The sequence below is a fragment of the Lissotriton vulgaris genome, unplaced genomic scaffold (assembly GCF_964263255.1).
Source record: "Lissotriton vulgaris unplaced genomic scaffold, aLisVul1.2 SCAFFOLD_1924, whole genome shotgun sequence".
Taxonomy (NCBI): domain Eukaryota; kingdom Metazoa; phylum Chordata; class Amphibia; order Caudata; family Salamandridae; genus Lissotriton; species Lissotriton vulgaris.
This window is the reverse complement of record NW_028249199.1, coordinates 457,213-480,941: the sequence shown is the minus strand read 5'-3', so window position 1 is coordinate 480,941 and position 23,729 is coordinate 457,213. Positions and strand designations below refer to the sequence as shown.

The 23,729-nt window shown below is 45.9% G+C and overlaps 1 long non-coding RNA gene across 1 annotated transcript in view; it reads left to right on the top strand.

Annotated features, from left to right (window-relative positions):
* Positions 1 to 5,417: 5,417 nt before the first annotated feature.
* LOC147663673 (uncharacterized) overlaps positions 5,418 to 23,729 on the top strand; it is a 59,876-nt gene continuing 41,564 nt past the window's right edge. Inside the window, exon 1 of the long non-coding RNA XR_015305259.1 lies at positions 5,418 to 5,523. This is a non-coding gene — a long non-coding RNA (uncharacterized LOC147663673). The remainder of the gene's footprint in view (positions 5,524 to 23,729) is intronic.

The window sequence follows — 23,729 nt, the reverse complement described above, 5'->3', positions numbered from 1 at the left end:
TCCATCCATACATCCATCCACCCACCCTTTCATCCTCCCATCCATACATCCATCCTTAATCCATCCACCCTTTCATCCATACATCCACCCACCCACCCTTTCATCCATCCACCCATCATTTATCCCCCCACCTTTTCACACATCCATCCATGCATCATTCATCCATGCAATATTTTATCCATCCATACATCCATCCTTCATCCACCCACCCTTTCATCCATCCATCCACCCATCATTCATCCCCCCACCTTTTTACACATCCATCCATGCATCATTCATCCATGCAGCCTTTTATCCATCCATACATCCATCCATCCTTCATCCGTCCACCCATTCATCCTTCCATCCATCCACCCTTTCATCCATCCATCCATCCTTCATCCGTCCACCCTTTCATCCTTACATCCATACATCCATCCTTCATCCATCTATCCTTCACCCATCCAACCTTTCATCCATACATCCATCCTTCATCCATCCACCCTTTCATCCTTCCATCCATACATCCATCCTTTACCCATCCACCCTTCCATCCATCCACCCATCATTCATCCACCCACCTTTTCACACATCCATCATTCATCCATGCAACATTTTATCCATCCACCCATTCATCCTCCCATTCATACATCAATCCATCATCCATCCACCCTTTCATCTATCCACCCACCCACCCTTTCATCCATCCATCCACCCATCATTCATCCCCCCACCTTTTCACACATCCATCCATGCATCATTCATCCATGCAATCTTTTATCCATCCTTCATCCATCCACCCTTTCATCCATCCATTCACCCATCATTCATCCACCCATCTTTTCACACATCCATCCATCCATCATTCATCCATGCAACCTTTTATCCATCCATACATCCTTCATCCAGCTACCCTTTCATCCTTCCATCCATCCACCTTTTCATCCATCCACCTTTTCATCCATCCATCCTTTCATCCATCCACCCTTTCATCCATCCATTCATCATTAATTCACCCACCTTTTCACACATCCATCCATCCTTCATCCTTACATCCATCCATCCACCCATCATTCATTCACCCACCTTTTCTGTGTCTCTCTCATGGGGGGGAGGGGGGGTTCATTATCTCTTTGCATGTTTTTCCTTCTTTCCCGATCATGGGAGGGCATCTCTGTGCCTCCTTGCTGGGGGCGGGGAGGGGGGATGTGTCACGGGACCCACAGCTCCAGGCGCGCAATATCCATTGACCTCAAAGGGCAGGCTACACTACAGCCTGCTCCCCCAGCCCCCCTCCCCCACTTCCCCTCCTCCCCCAGCTCGAAACGGCTTCAGGGACACACACACAGCCACACCCGAGTACTTGACAGGTCTTTAAAAGACCTTTTACTTGTTTATGAGGCTTTGATGTTTTTCACACCTCGGTGTGAATTAGGCCTCGCCGTGAGCACCCTCGATCAGCCCAAGCCAGGATCTGCGACCCCCTTCAAAGGACTCCACGACCCCCCTGGGGGTCGCGCCCCACAGATTGAAGACCTCTGGTATACAGTAACATTCGTACTGATAGATTTTCACTAGGTCCTGGAGAATTGCCACTGATTCTCCAGACTATTAGGCAACAAACATGTCGACCCCTTAAGAGTAGGACACAGTTATCCTGAACCATTAGTTCAGATAGACGCCACTCTTCCTTTTAACCAGGTGTGGAGCCAACCTCAATAAAAGTCATTCTTTGGACTACCCAACCTGTTTTATTCACTTTCCATTACACCACATCTACACTTTTTAGGTCCCTTACCTCCACTGCACCAAACGGCAAAGAACAAAAGATCTCTGCCAAAGAGCCCCGCTTTGGGTGCCCGTCAGGTCTTGCAACGCCGACCCAACGATGAGCTGGCCCAAATGATGATATTACACTGCATTAAAGCCGGCAGCGTTATTTGTTACCACAATCTCACATATTACCACAGAAGACTCGTATTTGCTCTAGTGATCAGCTTTTGTAATAACAATGGTCTCAATTAAATAGGCTGTAATTGCTGTGGCTTTACTCAAGCCAGTTTTACCTACAGCTTTTAAATACAAGTGACTTACGATTAAAAGTTATATATTTGTCCAAAACAAAAACATGTCACTTAAAATGCTTTACATAGATTGTGTATGATAAAAATCAAATTTTGATCTTGGATTGTATGAATTCAGAAGCACCAAGTAGAGAAGGACAGAATTGTTCCTTTTAAAACAAGAGTTAGCGAGAGAGATGGTGAACATGTCTGTCTTTTGGTGCTTGAGAAGGAGTGATTGTAAAGGGCTGCAGGGTGTGCAAGTAGAAGCGTGTGTGCGCGATAAAACTGTGAAGGCAGCCACGTCGGGCCTGTGCACTGAAGCACGATAAGAGAGTAGGCGTGATCTGTATCCACAAAGGGGCACTTCTACAAACCGAATGGGAGGTCAGGAACAGCAGCAGCACTCACTGCACCAGCTTCTGTTGATTGTAAATACAAGAGCATGGCTTTTAAAAAAAATATTTGCGGCAAGATCCAGATCAACCAAATTAAAAGATGCTCATGTGGACACTCTAGTGTCAAAAACTTCATTTATAGATGCGGTCAGTAATGGGTAAAGTCTGTGGTTGCGGTGGCCCAAGAGAAAGGTAAGAATGTGCAACTTCAGATTCAGTGACTACGGTGGGATTCAGAATCAGTAAGAGCGCAGCTGAGCCTGGCCGGCCAGCCCCCGACAGAGGAGGTACTGAACAATGTCAAATAATAATGTGAAGGTTACTTAGGATGTAAGAAGGAGAAACAAACTCATGACACCTAATGGATTACCATCAGTTGTTATTTTAGCAAAAAATACACAATATAATACACTGTAATATACATGTCACAATGTGAAGATTTTAGAAAAAAAAGGGGAAGGGGATGGAAAAGAGGGGTCCCAAGTGTAAAGTGTGAACCAAAGAAGTGGTTGAAGCACATAGAGAGGACAACGAGTGACAATATGTGCACGGTTTCAACAGGGGTATATTTACAAGGAATTGGGAAAATGACCAAATACACAATATTCAATAATTTAAACAATGACTATTAAATTCATAGACATTGACTGAAAGGTTCATTCCCAAAGGGCGTCGACGGCGTTTCGACCCTTTACAGGATAGAGGGTCTCATCAGGACAGGGACAGTGTGGGACATCTGTGGGGAGTGAAAAGAGGATAAGTGAGCTCAGTGTATGGACGTGTGAATTTACAAAAAAGGACTTAATGTGGAAGACCTGGTACCTTTAATGAAATAATCACGGGCTTGTGGTGAAAAGGTGCCAACCATGCGTGAAGGAACTCCGCATAGCATTACAGACCAACTATTTTGTGTCAGACGGACAATATTACCAGCAATGCAGCGGTACCAGTATGGGAGCAGTTTTTGCCCCAAATCTGGCAAATATCTATATGAATTATATAGAACTCACTTTCGCATTGAGCAGTCACAATCCTTACCACACCCATATTGGGTGTTGGTATAGGTACATTGATGATATTTTTCTAATTTGGAGAAACAGTGAAGAGAGCTTCAATGAATTTGTGACTTATTTAAATCAAATTCAACCACACCTTACATTCACTTCTACACTGGACAAATCCACGATAGCCTTCCTAGATCTCAACATCCAACAGGCCGAGGTGTCATGAGTTTGTTTCTCCTTCTTACATCCTAAGTAACCTTCACATTATTATTTGACATTGTTCAGTATTTATTATGTATACTCTCATCTGTTCCACTGGAACCATTGTTTTCTGATATAAATATGCACCCTGGTTCCTTAGAAGGTAGGGTTTCCTTGTTGTAAGTGTGCCCGACAGAGGAGGAGCATTCACACCCATAGGCCCCGCCCCCGGCAGAGGAGGAGCATTCACCCCACAGGCCCCGCCCCTGGCAGAGGAAGAGCATTCACCCCCACAGGCCCCGCCCCCGGCAGAGGAAGAGCATTCACCCCCACAGGCCCCGGCAGAGTAGGAGCATTCAGACCCACAGGCCCCGCCCCCGACAGGGGAGGAGCATTCACCCCCACAGGCCCAGCCCCCGGCAGAGGAGGGCGCATGCATGCGCACCCTGAAACTAATCACTCAATGCCCCCAGGCAGGGCGGGGTTATTGTTTTGGCCCGCCCTCCACATTCACAGGCCCCTCCCCACACCTACAGACCCCGCCCCACCCACATGCCCCGGGCCCACCCACAGACCCCGCCCCTCCCATTCACAGGCCCCGCCCCACTCCAGTTCTTCTACTTTACTTAACGCTCTCCGACCGCTGCCTGGAGGCCATTTCGTACCTTCCCTGTGCGCTCGCGCTGTGAGAGGCGGAGCCGCGGCCTGACCCTGAGGGGGCCCCCCGAGGGCCCTGCGCGCCTCAGAAACAAACAAACGAGCAACGCGCGGGAGAAGAGCCACTCTGTTATCCTGCAACTGCGCATGCGCAGAGAACTGAGCGTCCAGCAACAACTGCGCGGAGGACAGACACTGCCTCAATGCGCTCAAGAGTTGAGAACCAATGCAGCGGGGATACAGGAGGCAGGCTTAAATCAGTCTCACGCGCCGACAACTGCGCATGCGCCGAGAACAGACACAGTCTCCTGCAGCGGAGCGCGGGTCTTGCATTAACAACTGCGCATGCGCTCAAGAGTGAGATACCAATGGAGCTTGGAAACTGCGATTAGAGTGCCTCGCCTCTCCTTGTGCACCGCTCAGTGGAGGCTGCAGGGCCTGGGGGAGAGGTGGGGCGCGCTGGGGGCCCGGATGCCAGTGAGGAGTGTTTCCCGGTGTGTTACTGCCCCCCAGTGACGCGCGCTCTCACGCCGCTGCACGAGCCTCCATCGCGCACGAAAAACACATGGCGTCTCACGGCTGCGCACGCGCAGGACCGCGCGTCTCAGCTGAGCATGTGCGGAGCGAGCCTAGAATTCCTATAAGCTAGGACCTTGCACGGAGTGAACTGCTCTGGACAGAGGACGCTCAGCCACACTGCGCATGCGCGGACGAGAGACACGCCCCATAGAGGAGCCGAACCGAGGAGCTCTGCACTGAAATACATCTGAGGTGTGTGGCGCGAGGCGCCTCGTGCTCCGCGGCGGGAGGCGGTTGTTGCTTCTCACTCATTCTTGTTCCCTGCTCGGCTCCCGTCCCACCTGTGCTGGCTCTGAGCTGTCGGGGCCTGTGCTGGGAACTAAACAAAGAAATCTTTCTTGTACCGACTTCTGGAGTTGTAACAGAGCGTCCGTTCTCCGCGCATGCGCAGTGAATCCAAGGCCTTACTGAACTCGCACTCCGCGGCGGGGTGCGGTGTCTGCCCTCAGCGCATGCGCAGCTAACCTAAGGCCTCTTTAACCCGTGCTGTGGGAAGCAGTATCTGTCCTCAGCGCATGCGCAGTTGTCCATCTAGGGCCCTCTTTAACCCACGCTCATAGTTCAGTCCTGGGGTTACACAAAGACCTCAGAAAGCTCAACCCGACCCACAGCAGGGATCCCAGGCCCCCCATGAAAGTCCAGGTGAGGCGAAGAGATACAAAGATTGTCTGGGGCTGGAGGGTCACAAGCCTGCTCTCCGGGGTTCATGTTTGTTGTTGTTGTCTGCATCGATCGATGATTATTTTGTATCAACAATGCTCGTTGGCCCTCAATGGTGGAGTTGGGTCACTCTTTTGAAGGCCTCAGCAAACGGTGACATTTTGTCTGTGTGATGAGAAGATCGACTTGAATTCCGTTTTTGTCTTTCACCAGAGTAAAGGGGGGCAGCCCCGTCAATTGAAAGTGAAAGAACACACTCCCAGGCAGCACCAACTGCGCCTCGTTGCACCTGGGCTGGGCCTGCACAGCATCATCTGATGAGGATAAAACTCCCCCAAATATGTCTCAACCTCACTAGGGCCTCAGTAACCAGGTAGCGGTCAGCCAATGCCCATCAGGTAAACAAGCATTGGCATTGCCAGGAGGTCTCGCCTTTGGGACCTTATAAGTGTTTAGTTATCCAGCACAATATCCTTGGTGCAACAACATCAACTGCTGCATGGCTAAACACTTATAAGGTCCCAAAGGCGCAACCTATTGGCTATGCCAATGCTTGTTTTCATTGGTTCCTGTTTGTGCCTTTTAGAGATGCATGCTTCTGTTTTGTTCTCGAGTCTAACTACTGCCGCCTTTTGTTGATCTAGGTCACAGTTACTCACAAACATTTTCCCGGGGGCCGCAAAGTTTGGTCTATGGTGTGACCGAGGGCCAAACTGATGCCAGCTGTGTGTAAAGTCGCCGTAGGGAAACAAAGCATGTATATCTAGTGGGTGCCTTTAAGAATTAAGGTGTTCCTAAAGATGAAGGCCTAGTTCCTCCTTTTCCTAACTGCAATTGACCTTTAAATAACTGTTTGCTTTATATGTACGTTTCTTTTTCATGTCAAGTAAACAGCAGCCCAGTGCTGCTGCTGACCAGGGGTCCGCATGTAAAGACCTGTAGGGCCATATGTGGCCCCCGGGCCATACTTTCAGTATCACTGATCTAGATCCTCCCTGGCAACAGCCATGGGGTCGGGGTTGAGCCGGGGCCGCTGTATCTCCTTTGCTCTCGGTGGTCCCATGGGAGTAAAACCTGCTCATTCTGCTAATCCTTCCCTAACTTTCCAGAAGTGTCAGAGCAGACAGGCTCGCTGAGTCATTCTTGGTTACTGAGTGAGTCTGTTACATTTTTGCAACATTTAATCAGCAAGTCTGTTTATTCCTAATGTCAGATCAGATTCTTCCTGATTCTCTTGCTAAGCCATAGCGCGTTCATTGGGGTGAGTGGGAGTGGTAGAGCTGGGGCTGCCCTTCAAGATGCTCACATCCTGCACAGCTCAAGAAGCTGCCATGGCTTAACAAGAGAAACAGGAAGAATCAGAGAAACTGACACAGATCAGACACATGGTACTAGAGAGTAATAACTGATAACTTGCTTGTTTGCACAGTCTTTTTTAGCCAGAGTATTTTGAATGATTGAATGTATCACTTTTAAAATTACTCTGAATGCTTCTAAGACAATCGCATTTTAAATTTAAGTTTTTTGAAACAAATGTTTTTTTTAAAACTGAAATTGAATTGAATGCTAACTCACTGTGGTGAAGCCTGACTTACGTCGAACAGTAGAACGGGAGCTGGGTGGGGCAGGACCAGTGAGCACAGCTGAGAGGACTCGCCCTCGTGGGGAGCGAGGAACAGGTCAGCGCTCTAGTAGTTAAGCCAGGGGTTCCCAAACTTTTTTTGACCCGTGGCTCCCTTGACCTAATTGGCAGTTGGCTGTGGCTCCCCACCATTTTTTTACCCATGCACCGGGGTGCCGCAACACCCCTTTGGGAACCACCGGTCTACATGAAGAATCAAGCCTAGGCGTGATGAAGGATTCAGAGAGTAGCCATCACTACAGGGCATAAGGTGCCCACCCAACACTCTCCACCAGGCCTCTGAAATCAAGCCTAGGCGTGATGAAGGATTCAGAGAGTAGCCATCACTACAGGGCATAAGGTGCCCACCCAACACTCTCCACCAGGCCTCTGACTCTGCACCAAACAATTTTTTTTTTGAGAAACTTATCACAGCACTCCTGTAGGCTAGTAATTCTAGCAATTAGGGCATAAGTTATAGACCCTCAATGTATTAGAACTCTACAGCTCGTAGAGTATTTTAAAGGGAAAACAATTGACAAGGTTGCATTCAGTAAGAGATATCAAAACAAAAGGGTTTCACGATATAGTCCACTTATTTGGTTTTCTTCAATCTTTATTCTTTCAATTCCATAAAACAGATGTTCCCAGCAAAATTTAGATATCACCAACACGTGTTTCGTCCTACACAGGGACTTTTTCAAGGCTGGAAAATTACAAAACAATGTACAATGTGATAACCAGTTAAAAAATATATATACACACAATGTGATAACAACTTTTGTTTTTAAAAAATACATATATACACAGTGCATTTACATATACTGATATTGCCTCCAATATATGTAACAACATACCACACCGGGTATGTACAATATTAAAATATCACACAAAAATATCTCAAAGTGCTAAAGGGATGTCTTTACGTTAGAAAAGGATCCCTATGGGGCAAGAGACATTGCTTGTGACAGGTGTAATTTATATATACAGTTTAAAACATATACTTGTATGTACACACCCACCATGAGCACGGCGAGCTGAGATGTGTATTGAGCATCACGTTATGAGCAGAATGAACCGTGATTTAAGGATGAGACTTCATATCTGAGGAGATAGAGCACAAGAAAAATCCGGATTAGGAATCTCAAAACCACAGATGCATGTGTCCAAATGAACAAATGACCTAAGATATTGGGGCCATTAAGCAGCTATATAATAAGGTTGCACAATATTAGTGAAGCTTGATAACTAAATGTAGGGGTAAAGCCACTGCTTTAATACCAAAGAACAGGTCTTTCGTGCTTGTGCGGATATATATGGCACACGTCCAGGAGATTTGATAGGTAAGTGTATAATATACACTTTTACTTTAAGAAATGGTGCTTAAGGTGCCCACCCAACACTCTCCACCAGGCCTCTGACTCTGCACCCACCCAACGCTCTCCACCAGGCCTCTGACCCTGTACCCACCCAGAGCTCTCCACCAGGCCCCTGACCCTGCACCCACCCAACGCTCTCCACCAGGCCCCTAACCCTCCACCCACCCACCCAACGCTCTCGACCAGGCCCCTGACCCCGCACCCACCCAACGCTCTCCACCAGGCCTCTGACCCTGTACCCACCCAGCGCTCTCCACCAGACCCCTGACCCTGCACCCACCCAACTCTCTCCACCAGGCCCCTGACCCTCCACCCACACACCCAACGCTCTCCACCAGGACCCTGACCCGGCCCCCTCCTTCGCAACGCTCTCCACCAGGCCTCTGACCCTGTACCCACCCAACGCTCTCCACCATGGTTCCTGAACCTCAGGCTCCAAACTCAGAAAGGGACGTGGTTTAGTGGCTGAAAACACAATTAGGCAAAAATCAGCTCTAGTAATATGGAGAGTTAATACTAACTAATCAACAATGGTCTCCAGTAACAAGGAGCACTTACTTATGCAGTCGTTCATATGAAACATCCTCCACATGAGCAATAAACAGTTAGTTTAGACTCGTTCTAGGGTTCGCCTAGAACACAAGTCAGAATAGAATAAAATCATATCTCCTCAGAATTACAAATATGCATAGATGGTGCCTTCAGCATGTGTAATGGCCGGATTCTCCGCTTAGATGGGATCAGCCCCTAGGGGCCCCTATAACCCAGCCAGAACGTACTCACCTCCCTCCTTAGAACGTATTCACAATGGATATAGATATATATATATATATATGTATGTACAAGTCGTACCTAAGGATGGGGAAATAGCAATAAACATGCATAGGTTTTCTACTATATCTTATTCACATCAGTTAGTCTCGCGGCCACTCCGACCCAGACTGATCTACCCCAGGGCAGATATGACGCACAATCCGGTGCGTCTACACATGGGCCTGCAGAACCCAATGCTCTCTTTTCCAAACGGTTTACAATCCGGCAAACCTACACGCCGGTAATCCCCCCCGGCGCTCTCACTTACACAAGCCACAATCCTGTGGGTATACGCGCTGGTAATCCACCCCAACGCTCTCACTAACGCCGCATATCAACGACGACCACATTCCTATGAGCACCTATCGGAACAATTTCTCCTTTGTCTACTTGGGATAAAACTATAATAATAGAATTTAGTACGGTTTCCAAATAGTATAATGTGCCTACTATCCTTGGCATCAAAGGTCCACTTCGCTCCCTATTTATGTGATCACCACTTACCTGATTGGGGTTACTCATCCATTCATATAAACAACAACCACCTAGAAGCACCGTTTACCAAGATTGAACAAGAATACACGGCACATATCAGTTTACTAGAAACTAGGGTATTTATTGTCAATAACATATAACACAATACTATGCAACACAGATTATGCAAAGAAAAGGAAAAGGTAAGGATTAGAATGCGCGCCTATTATAAAGAGGGCGGATATCACCTTGTTAACGTGAAGTCGGGACTCGGCAGTCATCTAGGTTCCCTTCTCGTCTCTGTGTCCTGGCTCGTCTCGCAGTCACACCCCAGCCGTCACAAGTACACGTCTGCACCGCTAGGCCCAACCTCGTCTGCTTCCCTCCAGGCCACTGGAACCTTGCTGGTTATTAGCTACCGTCTCTCTCTCTCTCTCTGTTTCAGTGCGCTCCGCGCTAATTCTCCTTCAGTCTTTCTCAGAGAGTTTCGGTCTTAAATCTTTCTCGGACTTCAAAGATGGCGACTGTCCGCCATGAAATAATTAATGGCAGAGATGCTAACGGCTAGATGCTGCCTACGAACTGACTATCGACTAACTAACACCTTCGCTAATATCAAAGCCTGTTCCTTCATGGAAAGCTACGGCCAGTAACCTGCCGCCCACCAAATTCTTGTACCTCCCCGTACCAAGGACACGTTCCCAGCCGGCCAGCCTGAAGTTGTGTCTTCGGAGTGGAGAAAAATACATTCCTTCGATAAGGGCTAGCCTGAGCCGGTTCTCTCCAAGCGAACAACAGCTTGAAACTAAAACATTACACTTGACCTAGAAGGCCTCTCGAGCTACCAGGCAGAGGGCAAGATTGAGTCTGTCTCGTTTAAGGCCTACAGGGCCCGCAATATGCATAACTCCATGGAAAATATCCTAACACGTTAGCAAATGGGCAAATCATGATTAATACTTATGTATCTATCCCCTAACTTGAATTCATAAGCCCTACTCTAAAGAAAGGGACACGAAAATACTCTACTATATAAAAGGCAGGGATCCTATCTATAGTCCTAATCCCTATGCTATAAGGGTGATAGGCTGGAGTCACTCTCCATCATTCTCCCTCTTAAAGGAGCCAGAAAAGGTCAGCCATTACATTACACCCCTTGACTCCAGTCTATTAACCACAAACTATATAGAACTCACATCAGTAGAAGAATAATAGGAAACAAAATTAACTGACCTATGTCTCTTGCTAAGTTTACAAAATTGGAGCAGGGAAGGAATGCACTGAATAAAGCAACAAACAGCTATTAAAACACAAATGGCAACGATAACTCCCCCTAAAATCTGTCGTAAAGAATGCAAGTCAGGTAACCAATTAAAGAGCCAGTCAAAGAAACCCTGATCAATGTGTTGTCTAATTTCTGCAGTCAAGTCGTGGAGTTTGTCAATATGGGCTTGGATTGATTTAGAATGGTCGGACAAATTAAAACAGCATAGGCCCTCAAAATCAGAACATTCATGTCCATGTTTTAACAAAAGATAATCAATAGCTGCGCGATTCTGTAAAATAGCTCTACGTTCACCCTGGGCATCTAATAACAGATCAGATAAAACAGTAGATGTTTGGTTGATGGATTTAACCATCCAGCAGGCCATCTTGCCGATTGTTTTGGCATTATAAACGGCCAACGCAGGGACTCCAATAATAGAAAAAGCTAAACCAAGATATTCCGATTTGGAGTAAAGATGAACGGAGGAATCACAGTCCTCATGTAATGACATCGAATCTCGGACCATACGGGAATGTGAATTAGGATGTGAAGAAAACATTAATAAACTCAATCTAGTGATAGCACATGGACCACCGGAAATATTTGCGGGAATATATGGCCAAGACGAATTCCCGCAGGAAAAGAGCCAGCCAGAAGGTAATAACATGGAGCGGTAATAACTAGGGGCAACTAATAAACGTTTACATGTCATATTGTTCTTAACAGAAACACACGAATTAGGAAGTCTCTTTAAACACAGCAATCGTTGATGAGCTGAAAAAGAAGTTGCAGCCTGTATCTTTAACCTAAGACATTCGGTGATAGCTTTGGGATCACATGTCATCATAAAACATAAATCACCTGGGGTGATGTTGAAAGTTGTTATTTGGGAATGAATAGGGATATCGAGGTCAGGAAGAGCAGTACATAAGGGACAAAATTCATGGGCCGCGAAATCGCCCAGAATAACATTTGGTCGGGCATTCGAAATATTAAAAATATGCCGCAAAGTCTCAGTAGATGCTGGGACGGCAACCAGGCAGGTCGGCAAAATGTCAGTCACAGACCTCATGGGGGTAAGACAGAAATGTGGAGAGTTCGTCACTCTCTTAGCCAAAGTTATCAAAAAATTGGAGGAAGACATCCATGCAGAACGCGGAACTCGGGATTTCCAATCAACCGAAGTCGGTGGATCCTCTCCTCTCCCGGCGTAGCAAGCCAAAAGGAGTCCAACGGCGACACATCCTGCAGCAGCAGTCCAGAGAATGATCTGAAAAAATACAAATACAGGCCTTAATCATTCTCGTAGGTAACATTTATCAGCTGGGACAGCTTCCCAGCTATCTTTCCCTGGCTTCATCACCAAAACGGTGTTGTCATGACCGGTCGCAATAATATCAGCCTGTTCAGGGGGATTTTTAGGCGATTGCACCCATATTTTAGCTCCAGGAAGGTCAGACGATCCGAAGCCTTTTTGTCCTCGCACAGTAAGTAACGTTGGGGCAGAGCCTTTCTTGATCTCACCACTGAAGACAGGCATAATCAGTAACTGAGCAACACGGTCAGACTTTTTGATCAACAAGTCAGTCTTGCTGCTATTAAGCAAGAGAACCTTAATCTCTCCCTGATAGTCACTGTCAATTACTCCTCCGAGCACTTGAATACCTTTCAGGGCAAGGCCTGATCTAGGGGCAATTAATCCAAAACTACCGGCAGGTATACAGACACCAATGCCAGTTTCAACAATGATTCGGTCTTTTCCTTGTAAGGTTGCATCATTTAAAGCATGCAGGTCTAGGCCTGCGGAACCTGGGGTCGCTCTACATGGAGCCAAAGCACCGGGGGTAATTTCCCAATACATGACAGTGTTGGACAGGGAATTAGGCTTTACATCAACATTTGGAGGAAACAAACGCATCAAAGAGGATTCAGCATGTAATAAAGGGCGATTATTTAAAATCAATAATGCCTGAAACAAGAAATCTCTCCAATTCTTATAATGGTCGTCTGTCAATTTTCGTAATTGTTCTTTTAGCAAACCATTCATCCTCTCTATCAGTCCCGAAGCCTGTGGATAATATGGAATATGAAACACCCATTCAATGTTATTTTCCACACAGAATTCCTGTACCAATCTTCCACGAAAATGGGATGCGTTATCAGATTGAATTTGGAATGGGACACCATAGTACAAAATAAGCAGCTCCAGGGTCTTAATGGTATTCACTTGGGTAGCGTTCTTGCAAGGGAAAGCGACCAGAAGGCCACTATAAGTGTCAACAACTGTACAGACATACTGACAATTTTTGCTCATAGGGAGCGGGCCAATATAATCAATCTGCCAAATTTGAGCGGGCAATTTTCCTCGATGTAACTGGCCCGAACAATTTGAGGCACCTGCTTCTTTCTAGAATGCTGGCAAATGGGACAATGCAGAATGACATCTTTAATCAAAGAAAAAGGAATATGAATTCCTCGATCAGCAGCCCACCTGCTAGTGGCTTTTTCTCCAAAATGTCCCGCTTTCTGGTGGGCCCATTTCGCCAATCCCGCCAAATCAGAATCTTGCATGTCCACCACTGCCTCAGCAATTTTAGATTTCTCATCTGCAATGTTATGAAAGAATTTATCAAGGGAGTTGATCGGAGTGTGAGCATCCACGTGAAAGATTGTCACAGTACTCTGTGGGAGCAACTCCCAAATTTCTTGCCATAATTCTTTTCCCCACAGTTCTTTTGAATGCAATTCCCAATTATGAGAATGCCATGTTGGTAACCATACCGCCAGTCCATTAGCAGTGGACCAGGAATCAGTGAAAATATGACATGTGCCAGGCAATTCTTGTTTCAAAACTTGGTAAACTGCATAGAGTTCAGCATATTGACTACTCTTACCATCACCAGTTGTACTCAATAATTTTTGCGTGATTGGGTTATAGGAGACAGCTTTCCAATGTCTTTTCTCACCGATGAACTTCGCTGAACCATCCGTAAACCACACATGTTTCCTGTCCTCCGCGGACAGATCATCAAATGATTTACCCCACTTGACGCGAGATTCCTGCACTACGGGTACGGAGCAATCACTTCCAGTCTCATTGGAGGGCGCCTGCGCCACTCGCTCATGCAACACGGCCACACCTTTCGGACCCACACGTGCCCTGTCCTGAATGTACCATTTCCATTTAATCACGCTCGCCTCTTGAGCATGTCCAATTCGATGAGATTTCGGCGAACTCAAAACCCACTGCATAATGGGAATTTCAGGCCTCAAAACCACAGCATGGCCTAGTGTTAATTGCTCGGTATCCACCAGAGCCCAGTAACAAGCAAGTAATTGTTTTTCAAAAGGTGAATAACGCTCACCAGCCTCAGGTAACTTTTTGGTCCAAAAACCTAATGGCACTTTTTGTCTGCCCTGCTTTTGCCACAGACTCCAATTGGCATACAGACCTTCCACGGACACATTCAAGTCCACATCACCTTCACCCACCGGCCACAAATCCAAAGCATACTGAATAGCTTCTTTCGCCAAATTAAAAGCATTTTGTTGTGATTCACCCCATTCAAACGCATTTTTCTTACGAGTGACTCGATATAACGGAGCCAAAATCTGACTCAAATGGGGAATATGTTGACGCCAAAAGCCAAACAAACCAATGAAACACTGAGCCTCTTTCCTATTCTTAGGAACTGCAAAGTCTAAGATTTTTCGCTTCACTTGTGGGATCACTTCTCTGTGACCTTCATGCCAATTAATTCCTAAAAACTTTACATTTTGGGATGGACCTTGTAATTTATCAGGATTAATTTCCCAACCTTTTGTTCGCAAACAGTCAAGGATCTGATCTAAATGGGACTGTATCTGATCTTGCGTCTCACCTTGAATCAAAATGTCATCAATATAATGACACACCTGTACCTGTGGATTAGCGGGCACTTCAGACAAATGCTCTGCCACCAGCCGGTGACAGATCGTGGGACTGTGTACATAACCTTGAGGAAGACTCCGGAACGTCATTTGACGTCCATTCCATGTAAAACTGAATTGTTCCTGACACTCGGGGGCAATCGGAATTGAAAAGAAAGCATTAGCAATATCAATAGAAGCATACCATGTACCTGGATGCTTTTGAATTCTCTGAATCAAAGTGACAATGTCTGGTACTGCAACAGCCAATTTAGGTGTATGTTTATTCAATTCTCGATAATCAACAGTCATGCGCCAAGAATTATCACTTTAGCGCACGGGCCAGACGGGATTATTCCAAGCAGACGTGACCGGAGTTATGACTCCCGCGTCAACCAAATCCTGAATTGTAGCATTAATTTCTTCATGACCACCTGGGATACGATATTGCTTCTGAGAAACCACTTTCGTGGCTAAAGGAATTTTAATAGGGGGCATTCGCAAACGGCCAACCCGTACGGGTCTGGTCGAAATGTACTGTCTAGTTCCAAATTGATAACAACCATCATCCAGATGCAAAGTCATTCCTTTTAAAATATCAATTCCAATTATATATTCCAAAAGTGGTACAACTAACACAGAGTATTCTCTACGAGGAATCCTACCAATTTTAATTTCAAGTGTAGTTTGCACTGCGGGGGTTTCTTTTCCACCTAAACTAGTAATTGTGAAAAACTGTCCTTTAAATTTCTTTGATTTTCCGTGAATTAAAGTGGCCTCCGCTCCTGTATCAACTAGTGCTCGGGCCCTTTGAATATTACGATGTTTCCAAAAAATCTCAATATCTACATAGGGTCTGTTGTCTCTGTGAGCCCACTTGTGTACCGGAGCTTGACCTATTTCCTAGTCATTTTTCCTGCGTTCTGTCAACCAAGACAAATCAGGGTAAATGCTCTCTGCTTTCTTCGGTATCAAAATGTCTTGTTCATATCCGTCTCCATTACGAAACGGATTCGTGTCATTTTCAAAATACGGCGAATTACGTTCAGAAAGTCTGTTACGATCCTCCCGTCTTTTTATTTCAGGGAAATAACTCCTCTCGTCTCTATGTCGGTTGGAACCACGATCATCTCTCCCTCTTTCATGTTCACCCTCTCTCGCCATTACGATGAGGGGATACATCACGTTCATAACGCCGATCATCACGGCGATCAGAATCAACACGTCGTCTCTCATCACCACTGTCATCCGAACCACGGTCATACTCCTTCTTTCGCACACGACGGGCACCCTCCTTCCGATCCAAACCACGCTTACGAAACATGTCCCATAAGCGATTGTTAGGCTCACCGTCAATGTCCTCCCTTTTGACACCATCAGCAATAAGAGCAAGAAACATGTCACGTCTAGAGAACTTATAGTCCCCAGCAGTACGACCCTCAGGTCGGGATTGTCTTTCAGGTTTAAACCACTCACCCAGCTCACCAAGCTGACGAACAGATTCAAGCACAGCAGACAAAGGATTGCCAGTTTGATTAATCAACAAAGTCATCATGACCTGCTTGTAAGCAACAGGCGAAGAACGGATAATGCGATTACGCACAGAAGATGTTAAAAGACCATCCAGCAATCTGTCAGAAGTACTAAGAAAGATAGCAGTTTTCATGACTTCCTCCTTCAAACGTTGCGACGCATCGCGCAAAGTGTACCATGGCTTGTCATTAATAGGCCAATCAGATTCAGTAGGATATTTGTGGTTACAGCCGTCAGACGCAAGCTGGAGCAAAGTAATTTGACCAGCACCATTATAGTTCCGAAAATGATCTTGAATAGTGGAATCAGAACTCAAAGAGCAAAAGCGTAGACAATCAACAGCATCAAGCATAATACCGGCAGCGCCAAGTTCATAAAGGCGCACCATCCAAGTAAGCAAGGCCTCACCAGGCCTTTGTCGAAATCGTTGTAAAATGTCACTAACCTCCTGTTGAGTAAAGTCTTCAATACAATCCAAAGCAATACCAGCTGGATTACCAGGGGCTTGTTGTAATTTGCGTCGAAACACAGGGTGAGCAGAAACCTCAGGAAGAGCTTCCGAGGAAGCCCGCATCTTAGATTTAACAGAACAATCGGGGCAAGATACATCATCCGAATGGGAAGAACGAGCACGGTCGCTGTGAGTAACCGTATCAGTATAAGAAGCAGACTTACAATCACGTCCGGAGCGAGAAGATTCGCGCTTATCACCCTCCTCAGCCGAGGAGTCTGAAGCATTTGAATCCCAGATATTACCATCCCACTCATCAGGGTTCCAATCCATTCCGGCTTTTGCTACAACCAGACGCACTTTCTGTGTAGATACACGACCACGACGATGTTTGTACTTATATCGTGCAATGCGGACCGCAGCTCTTTCGGCTATGGTCTGATAAGTTTCAAGTTTGTCGGCAAGCAATTTATTTTGACAACGCAAAAGAGTATGCGCATTTTGCAACTCAACACACTGTCCTTCCATGTCCTTAAACTGCCTTTGTAGCTGAACAAACCTCTCATGAACAATTCTGTATGCATTAAGAACAATCCAACCTCTGCGTCCTAAAATAGGAAGCTCATCACCCTTCACTACTGGCGCTTTCTGTAGGCATGATACCACATCGGCAGGCTCCGCCTGCTCCAAACAAGAAGACCAATTTTCACTCAAACCAGTAGAATCAGCCCACTCACGGGCCAAAGCCTCGTAAGGCGTAGACTCCCAGCCGGGAATCTGAGTAGGTAACTTGAAAACAGATGTAGATTTTTTCGCAAACATATTGACACACAAAAATTATATACACAATTATAACAAAATATTATACGTACGAGCCGAGCGCAAACCAACAAGATCGAAACAATACAGCACACACAGGCTTCGTAAACAGTTCGTGACGCCAGATGTAATGGCCGGATTTTCCGCTTAGATGGGATCAGCCCCTAGGGGCCCCTATAACCCAGCCAGAACGTACTCACCTCCCTCCTTAGAACGTATTCACAATGGATATAGATATATATATATGTATGTACAAGTCGTACCTAAGGATGGGGAAATAGCAATAAACATGCATAGGTTTTCTACTATATCTTATTCACATCAGTTAGTCTCGCGGCCACTCCGACCCAGACTGATCTACCCCAGGGCAGATATGACACACAATCCGGTGCGTCTACACATGGGCCTGCAGAACCCAATGCTCTCTTTTCCAAACGGTTTACAATCCGGCAAACCTACACGCCGGTAATCCCCCCCGGCGCTCTCACTTACACAAGCCACAATCCTGTGGGTATAAGCGCTGGTAATCCACCCCAACGCTCTCACTAACGCCGCATATCAACGACGACCACATTCCTATGAGCACCTATCGGAACAATTTCTCCTTTGTCTACTTGGGATAAAACTATAATAATAGAATTTAGTACGGTTTCCAAATAGTATAATGTGCCTACTATCCTTGGCATCAAAGGTCCACTTCGCTCCCTATTTATGTGATCACCACTTACCTGATTGGGGTTACTCATCCATTCATATAAACAACAACCACCTAGAAGCATCGTTTACCAAGATTGAACAAGAATACACGGCACATATCAGTTTACTAGAAACTAGGGTATTTATTGTCAATAACATATAACACAATACTATGCAACACGGATTATGCAAAGAAAAGGAAAAGGTAAGGATTAGAATGCGCGCTTATTATAAAGAGGGCGGATATCACCTTGTTAACGTGAAGTCGGGACTCGGCAGTCATCTAGGTTCCCTTCTCGTCTCTGTGTCCTGGCTCGTCTCGCAGTCACACCCCAGCCGTCACAAGTACATGTCTGCACCGCTAGGCTCAACCTCGTCTGCTTCCCTCCAGGCCACTGGAACCTTGCTGGTTATTAGCTACCGTCTCTCTCTCTCTCTCTGTTTCAGTGCGCTCCGCGCTAATTCTCCTTCAGTCTTTCTCAGAGAGTTTCGGTCTTAAATCTTTCTCGGACTTCAAAGATGGCGACTGTCCGCCATGAAATAATTAATGGCAGAGATGCTAACGGCTAGATGCCGCCTACGAACTGACTATCGACTAACTAACACCTTCGCTAATATCAAAGCCTGTTCCTTCGTGGAAAGCTACGGCCAGTAACCTGCCGCCCACCAAATTCTTGTACCTCCCCGTACCAAGGACACGTTCCCAGCCGGCCTGAAGTTGTGTCTTCGGAGTGGAGAAAAATACATTCCTTCGATAAGGGCCAGCCTGAGCCGGTTCTCTCCAAGCGAACAACAGCTTGAAACTAAAACATTACACTTGACCTAGAAGGCCTCTCGAGCTACCAGGCAGAGGGCAAGATGGAGTCTGTCTCGTTTAAGGCCTACAGGGCCCGCAATATGCATAACTCCATGGAAAATATCCTAACACGTTAGCAAATGGGCAAATCATGATTAATACTTATGTATCTATCCCCTAACTTGAATTCATAAGCCCTACTCTAAAGAAAGGGACACGAAAATACTCTACTATATAAAAGGCAGGGATCCTATCTATAGTCCTAATCCCTATGCTATAAGGGTGATAGGCTGGAGTCACTCTCCATCATTCTCCCTCTTAAAGGAGCCAGAAAAGGTCAGCCATTACAGCATGCCACTGCACAGCATTGATGCCATTTTTACACCCACTATTAGAGGGCAGGATTCAGTGTATATTTCCTCTGCCGCTCTGATCCTTGACACAAATTTTTTTTTAATAATTAGAAAGGAAACACCAGAGCAACACTACAAAAACAGTAGGAAACGATCTTGCACAGGCAACGTTTATTTGATTAAATGTATTAACCCTATTTTAAAATACAGTGTATAGCACTGTACCAAAGGAAACACCAGTGCAACACTAAACAAGCACTTGCATAGCCAATAGGTCTCGCTTTTGGAACATTATAAGTATTTAGTTATGCAGCACAATATCCTTGGTGCAACAGCATCAACTTATGCATGGCTAAACACTTATAAGGTCCCAAAGGCGAGACCTATTGGTTACGCCAATGCTTGTTTCAAATGACCCTAAGCTAGAAGTAGGGACCCCTATACCAATGCCATGGTTGGATCATTATTTCATCCCGTTTACACTGGAAAATCCACAGGCTCGACGCACGTCACAAAGTAACCGGGATTAAGAATAAATGGCCAAAATCCCTACCTGACAACGTAAGGATTGAATTAGAGGACCAAGCACCAAGCCTGACAGATGACGTAGAAGAGGCCAACAAGATTTGGGCTGACTGGCTCAACAAAGTTGCAGCCCAACGCCCACAGAAAACCAGACAAAGTAAACTTGAAGTTAGGATTAAAGCCCCATGGTTCAATGAGCAATTAATTCAGGCAAAAAAATCATGTAAAAGAATGGAAAGGGTGTGGAGAAAAAACTATGATCCCTCCATCAAAAGTCAATATAAGGCATCTATTAGACAATATCATAGGGAGATGATCCAAGCACAGACCAATATGGCACACAGAGCACATATGGGCATTCGTCCCTAACATAGCACAATGGTAAACAACCGTTACCACGCAACTTTTACCACGGACTACTTTTACCACGCAACCACTACAACGCAGGATCCTTTACAACTCATGCCTTTACAACGCATGTCATTACATCGCAGATGCTATTACAACGCATGCCATTACATCGTAAGTATAGGTAAGTGTATCTTTTTTTTTAAATGTATTTATTTTTTTTTAAATATTTTTTTAATTTAATAAATATTAAAAATAAACTAATCTAAATAATTTTAAAAAGAAAGTATGAGTATGGGAGTATATGTTTTGGGGTACTGAGGTATGTTTTGGGGTGTTGGGTATTTTTAGGGTTCAGGGCTAGGTTTGAGTTTTGGGGGTACAGGGGTATTTTTAGGTTTCAGGGCTAGGTTTGGGTTTTGGGGTACAGGGGTATTTTTAGGTTTCAGGGCTAGGTTTGGGTTTTAGGGTACAGGGGTATTTTTAGGTTTGGGTTTTGGGGTACAGGGGTATTTTTAGGTTTCAGGGCTAGGTTTGGGTTTTGGGGTACAGGGGTATTTTTAGGTTTCAGGGCTAGGTTTGGGTTTTGGGGTACAGGGGTATTTTTAGGTTTCAGGGCTAGGTTTGGGTTTTAGGGTAAAGGGGTATTTTTAGGTTTCAGGGCTAGGTTTGGGTTTTGGGGTACAGGGGTATTTTTAGGTTTCAGGGCTAGGTTTGGGTTTTGGGGTACAGGGGTATTTTTAGGTTTCAGGGCTAGGTTTGGGTTTTAGGGTAAATGGATATTTTTAGGTTTCAGGGCTAGGTTTGGGTTTTGGGGTACAGGGGTATTTTTAGGTTTCAGGGCTAGGTTTGGGTTAAGGGGAACAGGGGTATTTTTAGGGTTCTGGGCTAGGTTTCAGTTTTTATAAAAACTAGTTTAAATACATTAAATTAATTAAATTAAATTAATTAAATTAAATTAATAAAATATTAATTAATTACAATTTATTTAAAAAAAGATATACTTACGTTGTAATGGCATGCGTTGTAATAGCATCTGGGATGTAATAGCATGCATTGTAAAGGCACGAGTTGTAAAGGATCCTGCGTTGTAAAAATCGCGTTGTAATGATATGCGATGTAAAAGTATGCGTTTTAACGTCATACATCCTAGCACAATCAGCAGTGTGCAGCAGTGTGCGGCGTGCAGCAGTGTGAGGCGTGCAGCAGTGTGAGGCGTGCAGCAGTGTGAGGCATGCAGCAGTGTGAGGCGTGCAACAGTGTGAGTTGTGCGGTAGTGTGCAGTATGCAGCAGTGTGAGGCGTGCAGCAGTGTGTGGCGTGAAGCAGTGTGCAGCATGCAGCAGGGTGAGTAATGCAGCAGTCTGCAGCAATGTGAGGTGGGCAGCAGTGTGAGGCGGGCAGCAGTGTGAGGCGGGCAGCAGTGTGAGGCGGGCAGCAGTGTGAGGCGGGCAGCAGTGTGAGGCGTGCAGCAGTGTGAGGCGTGCAGCAGTGTGAGGCGTGCAGCAGTGTGAGGCGTGCAGCAGTGTGAGGCGTGCAGCAGTGTGAGGCGTGAAGCAGTGTGCCCAACAAATGGCCTCTGTTACCAGATTCCTAAGAGCCTTGCTAGTTACTATGAACCATAATCAACACTCAATGGGGTCGGTCATGGAAAATTCATACTAGGTAAAAAAGGAGATATTGCTCCTTTTTTAGGTGTCCCCTCACTCACCAGGGTTGCCCCATGGTGACATGCTTCATCATTGGGGCCATCCCAGTCCTCTACGGGCTGGGGCGTGCTTCGACTTGCGAGTTACGTAGGAGCACTTTTCAAAAGACTGTGTGGTGCATATGTATTTGTGGAGTGGACTAAGTGATGTATCTAAAAATATCTGCCCAGTAGGTTTACAATAAACTTTATTCCTGCCTCTAGGTGGTAATATTAAAAACGGGGTGGATAGATAGGGCGCCCTAAACGTAATGTGTCAAGGTGTACCTATCAACTCCTATTTAAGTAAAAAACGTGATTGTCTTCATGCATAAAACGTGACAGTTCTCATGCATCAAAACGTGATAAAACACCTATCTGTGACACACCCAGACATTCATCTATCACACACTCTCATACTCGTTTTTACATACATGTCATTGGACCTAACTGTGCCCCATGGATTCGGAGGGGTTCAGTATCCCAGCAAATCTAAGAGAGATTGGAGAAATGGGATATCGTAAATAGCAACCACAGGGTCGTTTTTGCTTAGCGATGGTAATTTGACCCGTTAGATGTAAGGGTTAACACCCTTCGTTAGTCCGATTTTCACTTACTTGCTTTGAGGATACCTCCCTCTTATAGGCACCTACTTGTGTCCCTCCGGTCCGAATGTTACTCGACCGGGGGATGAGTTTGTTTATAAAGAAGTTCCCGATCCCGGTTACTTCCGCAAACGCGCCCACGCTCGATAAAGAGCTGGTGCGTATGGATCACCCTCAGCAATGCCAGTGCCAGGCGCAGAGTCCGTGATGCTCCAGATGTCACCCACAGTGTCTCGAGGAAGATAAGGAAAGTGCCCAGGCGGTTCATAAGCGGAGAAAAAGATTCATTGTTTTCTCCCAGGGCTACAATGTTCCACAGGCAAACAACTCCTTTTACAAATTGAGAAACTCTGCAGCTGTATGAACTACCCACACTCACATTTTACGTTTAGTTTGTTTATTATGAAAAGGCACTGGAATGATGCAGCCCACCCCGAGGATTGAACCCTGTTTTCCAGCACCAAAGGCAGCAGCGTTATATGTTGAGCCACCTCCTCGCACCGTTTGTATCATGTGTTTTTTAATGGCTTTGCTCGCTTCCCATCGTTTTCTTGTTTTCCCCCTCCCTTTCTCATCACGTTGCTCGTCATTTCCTTGTTTTATTTTTTATTCTTCATTAACTTCGAGGATTGTTTGATAAGGGACTTACTTTCCATGCCAGCCTCTGTGCGGCTTCCAGTGATAGGCATGCCTGCTGGAGCTGGCTTTGCTCCCATGACGGTGCGTGGGGCTCTCTGCTGTGGCTGGCTGCTCTGCCCTTCGCAGCCTCCTTCCCATTCCGAGTTAAGACGCAGTAAACACATGTCACTTTCTCCCAAACACTTGGACACTGAGTAGCCCTGACTCTGGCTGGAGTAAACACCACGTTAATTGATGGGACCCATGCTGCCCCCATCCCACGGGAGTTCCAGAA